The 6,000-nt window shown below is 38.9% G+C and overlaps 1 pseudogene; it reads left to right on the forward strand.

Annotated features, from left to right (window-relative positions):
• Window positions 1–4,938, forward strand: part of LOC145405873 (uncharacterized) — a 28,108-nt pseudogene extending 23,170 nt beyond the window's left edge.
• The last annotated feature ends 1,062 nt before the right edge of the window (window positions 4,939–6,000 follow it).

Raw genomic sequence — 6,000 nt, forward strand, 5'->3', positions numbered from 1 at the left:
TAATTTCTTCTTACCTTCATAGTTGAAAAATACAGGTCATGGTAGATGGAAATTATTCTCAGTTTCATTCCATAAATGCTGGCGTACCTCAGGGATCAGTTTTGGCGCCAACCCTCTTTCTCATTCATATAAATGGCCTATCTGTCACTCACAACCCAATACATTCTTATGCTGATGACTCGACCGTTCATAGTTCTTCCACATTTAGTACCTCCTTTACACAATTTGATATATTAAATTCCCAATTAAACACAGCAATTTCTCTGAACCATGACCTTTCAAAAATTAATCAATGGGGACAAAAAAATCTGGTCTCATTTAATGCTAAGAAAACTAAATATATTATTTTCTCCAATAGAAAGAACCCCTCAGACTCTCACATAATTTTAAATGATGTCAGTATTCCCATATCCACTACAATTGATATCCTAGGTGTTACTCTAAACCCCAACCTAAGCTGGACAGCTTATGTTAAATCCCTTGCTAAAAATGCTTCTAAATATCTGGGACTTATATACAGAGTTCGTGAGTTCTTCACTGACGAGCAGATGGCCACAATATACAAAAGTCACGTGCGTTCTCAGATTGAATACTGTTCACCACTGTGGAGTGGATGTGGAGCAGTTGCATCGAGGCAGTTGGACAAAATTCAAAATAAAGCCATTAGATTAATCAATAATCCTGCCATAACGCAGGACCTTCCTTTGTTATCAGTTCGTCGAGATGTTGCTTCTTTAGCACTATTTTATAGATACTTTTACCGTAAGTGCTCTTACGAACTGGCTTCAATTATGCCTGCCCTTCACATTTTCTCCCGAAATACTCGGGCAGCTGGGAGCACCCATGAACTCACACACTCTCCCCCGCAATGCAGAACCTCTGCTTATCAAAATTCATTTATCCCCAGAACTACTACTCTCTGGAATTCACTTCCTGGGAGTTGCTTCTCACATATATACATTTAATCCTCTCGATTTGAAATCCAACTGTTATAAGTATTTTATGAATGGAGGATGCCTTTAGGCACACGGACTTTTTTTTTTTTCCTTTGTTTTTCCTTCTTCCATTCATTATCAAAAAAAAAAAAAAAAAAAATCCAGTACTACGATTTTCATATGCACTTCATTGCAACACATAAGTATACACATTACTTAGGCTTTCATATGTAATTCTATTCTTATATCAACCAGCATGAAAGAAGGTAACTATTGCTCCTATACTATCCCAAAGTGTTCTTTTACTCAAGGCAAAAATATGTACAGACTGGCTGGTACAGCCATAAGATGTTTACTGACACTTCGTCTCTGGGTGTAGCAAAGGAAAGTAGTACATAAAGTATTTGGCAAAGGAAAGTGGTATATGAAGTATTTTTCCGTAACAGATAAAAGAAGCAAAAAACATTCTGTGATAAGGAAAAATATTCTGTATGATTTGGGGAAAAATTATAAAATTGGATGGCAGGACAAAGTGCAGTCAGAGGCTTGTCGTGCTCATGGCTAGATAATTATCAGTGGATAAAAATGGTGTGACACAACTCACTGATTATTAAAAATCACTATCTTTCGTACCAAAGCTCCTAAGGCTGTTGTCCCCGAGCATGTCTATTTTACATCAGTGCTCCACATCCGTTTTTACTTCACAGTACATTATTCATTTTGTTGACCTCTTGCAGCACACAAAAAAATTGCAATGATAAGTTTCAGATCTAAAAAAAAAAAAAAAAAAAAAAAAACGTAAAAAAGTTTTTAATGGAAACAACATTGTTTGGGTGTGTTTAAAGCAAAATACTGATCATTTTAGAGTTCAAGGAATTTGCAAAATTTTCAAACATTATTTGAGTGGATCCAACACTATGCAGTTGCTTACTCCATATGAGGTAATTGCACAGAATAAAATATTTTTCATCAAAAAATAAACCCTGACAATATTACCAAGACTTAATATTACCTGGATATATATAACACCATTTGTGTTTACAGAGCTAAGTATGGTAAAAATTTTCATTGAAATATTTGTAATAAAAAAAAACTTCCCCCAAATATATATATATATATATATATATATATATATATATATATATATATATATATATATATATATATATATATATATATATATGAGGGTATAGCATCAGAGTAAAACTTGAAATATTGTGCTCGGTAATATGTTTCCTTGTGTAAAACTGAATTCTAAAACACATTTGATCTCTGCATTTTTTCAAATTTTCATGCATTTTTGCTGACTTGTGATCTCTGTCATAAAGCTTTAGAATATGCGAATTATCGATCTCAATGAATCTTCTTCACATACAGGGGAAGGGGGAGTAAGACAGACCATGGGGTTAGATGGAAACCCTCCTCTAAAACCAAGCAGGAAGGGCGAGGATCAGTTATTGGTCGCTAGATGTCATTCACGTCACTAAACAGATGCGCCATTGTTCGTGGTATCCATGCCCAGTTGCCACTGTGTGTATGTTGTCATTTTTTTTTTTTTTTTTTATGGTGCTGATGTTATTTGCACAAGGTAAGAAATTGGATTTTTGATACTGAAATATTAGTTGTAATGACCTACTGTTTATGCTGGATATGTCCATGTGTGTGTAAATGATAAATATGTGCCATAAATTGGTACACAGAATTTGGATGTTTTTGTATTTGTTTAGCAACTGAATTGTAGTTTTGGGGGTAAGACGGAACCTATGGGGTTCCATCTTACCCTTCACACTGATATTTCACAAACTCTTAACATTTTCTTCTCTCTTTCTCTATAGATGACCCGGAAATATGTGCAAATCAGTCGTAGAGGAGAATGGAATGAGGCAGCTATGGAAAGTGCAATAGCTGCAGTTAAGGCAAACAAGATGGTTTTGAAAAAAGCCTCGAAGGAATTCAACATGCTCAAGACTACACTTGGTCGCTGTGTCAGAGACAGGAATAAGGTGGCAACTGGTTCTACAAAGGTGAGATACTGCCTAGCACATGCCAAACATAGTTTAGTTTCTTTTATAGCACTCCCTGTAATGATTTATGCATTGTTTTCTAGTAAACCTTTTTAAGTATTAAAAGCTTGCAAATTATTGTTCTGTTCTGTTTTTACCTTTATGGTTATTATTATTATTTTTTTTTTACATCTAACAAAGTGTCTGCCTTATTTTCATGTTATGCCTTTTATTATAATCGGCCTACATTGTGGTGAAGAAATAATTATTCATTAATTATTTTCCAGATACCTGGTCCTATCAGAACTGTATACAGTGCTACACAGGAACTAGAGGTAGTAACTCACATTTTGTTGATGGAGGCTCGATTATTCGGACTGACTACACAGGACGTTCGTTACATTGCCTTCCATGCAGCGGAAAGAAATAGTGTGGACCACAAATTTAACCAAACGGTTAGGACTAGCTACAAATTAAGCTTCATCATTTCATGTTCAGTTTACAGTCTAATAGGTTACAAATGGAGTTTGCATTTCAACAGCCTATAGCACTTAATTCCATAGTTCTTTTCACCAGGTTGGACTTGCGGGTAAAGACTGGCTATAGGGCTTCCAAAACCGCCACCCACAACTTGCAATTTTGAACCCTAGAACCAACTTCTGCTGCAAGTGCAAGATGCTTCAATCAGAAGAACGTTGGCAAATTCTTTGACATTTTATTTTCGGTGCAAGCAGACCAGTACTTTCAGTACTTTCCTCCACATAGGATATTTAATGTCGTTGTGACTGGTGTTACAACGTTGCAGGCAAAGCCCGCAAGAATCCTCAGTCTGTGGGGGGGGGGGGGACAGATTGGCACACTAGTTTTGTAGAAAGAGGAATTTTAGCCACAGCAGTTTGCTGTATGTCTGCTGGAGGCCAGTTTGTTCCGCCCTTCCCCATCTTTCCAAGAGTTCAAATGAAGCAAGAACCGAAAGATGGTGCTCCCCCAGGAATTGGAATTGCATGCCATGCTTTCCCTTCTTACTGAATGGTTTTGGCTCTTTCTAGCCCACACCAAGCCATTGAAAGACGATCCAGTGTTGATGATCATGGATGGACGTATGACCCACGTGAAAAATCTTGTTATAAAACTTGCCAGGGACAGTCATGTCACGATTGTCATTTGCCACCACACTAGTCATCGAAAACAGCCATTGGATGCTTCCTTCATGAAACCACTGAATGCCTACAATGTGAATGTTGTTGAAACATTCCTCAGAAACAATCCCGGCGGGCAGGTGACCATCTACAAACTAAGTCCATTGTTCGGAGAGGCCTATCTATAGGCTCCTGTTCCAAACACAGCCATCAATGGCTTTAGAATAACCGGAAATTGTCCATTGAATAGCCAGGTTTTTGGTGAAGCTGATATTTTACCTGCCCACCCGACGGATATTCCATTAAATGGTGAAGAGGAAGAGGAAGATCCAGATGAACCAGTTGCCCAACCAATCTTGACCTGCAAGGAGACGCTGAGCTGGAAAATCCAACTGTGGTGCCTGGGCCTGTAACACCGAAAGTGGCTCGGAGCCTGTTCAAGCCAGGTAGTTCACTCTGGAACATAAATCCCTCGCCAAAGGTGGGAAACATTGCACGAAAGAAGGCACTCAGGCCCCATTGGCGAGCTCTTGTTTTGACAGGATCCCCATACAAGACACGGGTTAGAGTAAGAAATTCACAAGAAAAAGAAAAAAAACTGGCTCTAGCACAGAAGTGCCAAGAGAGAGAATGTAACAAGAAAGACAAACTAGCAACTACAACAGAAAAAAAAAAGACCTAACAAAAAAATGACACAAAAGAAAAAAAGCAAAGCAAGCGAAAGCTGGGCCATCCTGGACTCATGACAGCGAGTGAGGATGAAGATTCAACCATGTGCTTGTACTGAGATGACACGTTTGGTAACTCTATGCAAGGGAAAAGTTGGGTTTATTGTGCCATGTGCTAGGGATGGGCACATGAGGAATGTGCAAAGATAGAGGACAATGAGGAAGAGGTTTTTGTGTGCGAGTTCCGTCAGTAAGGATGTGTTTCTTCATGGTGAGGTTGAGGGGTAAGAAGGATCCTGGAGTCCATCTTATCCCGTGATTTTGTTTTTGGTACAATAAAAACATTGATTTTGTAAAATCTCGTGTTTCAGTCATTTCTTTTAAGAACCGTTACCAGGGTGTTCACTTTAAATATAACACCCTAAAGCATTACCACAACCCTTGGAAACCCTGCAAATTCAATAAATGTTATTTCCAGACTCTTTTTTTGTGTTAAGTGGTCTGTCGTACTCCACCTTCCCATCGATTTTCTGTGGAATTATGTATTTCCATTATGATTTTACCAAAACCACTTTTGTTGTAGCATACCGTATGTAACAGTCATCTATTCTTTTAGCAGAAAAAACAAATTTAAACTTGAAAGACAACAAGTATTCAAAAACTCTACAAAAGACAATGCAAATATGTCCCAAATCAGCTGTGCCAAGCACTTCACAATCGACACTGAATACAAGTCAGTATCAGTGGAATGAAGTAAGAAGGTCTTTCTTCATTGCATTGGGCATGGCTTCCCTGTGGTGTGTCCTCGCACGAATGAAGCCATCCTTAGCCTGCTGGCAGCAAACTGCAACTGCCGCCTTAGTGACCATTTTCTCTGCTCGCTCTGTGGATTATGACTGGATTGAGAAGTTCAGAACATGAAGAGGTTTCTCTTGCAACTCCAAGAGTTCGTGCTTAGATAAAGATCAAGTGAAAACTGGCTCAAGCACTTGATCAGGATGCCAGTGTATCAACTCACGCAGAGTCATAGCATCCAGGAGCAACTTGGGCATGACTCGCTGCTTGACACTGGTGTCGCCAAAATCATTATTCCCCAGTAGGTTGAGTATCTGATGAGCACTCTGTCTGCACGGCTGCTGGCCAGGAGAGAGACAAGGAGGCACTCAGAATGGGCGAACCAGGTCCCAGGGTTTATGTAGAATGTCACAGCATCTTGCACAATCTAGGGTTGTTCCCTCAGAATCGCCAGCTGACT

Source organism: Coenobita brevimanus, chromosome 68, assembly GCF_032717465.1.
Source record: "Coenobita brevimanus isolate Jiangsu-jjx chromosome 68, ASM3271746v2, whole genome shotgun sequence".
Lineage (NCBI taxonomy): Eukaryota > Metazoa > Arthropoda > Malacostraca > Decapoda > Coenobitidae > Coenobita > Coenobita brevimanus.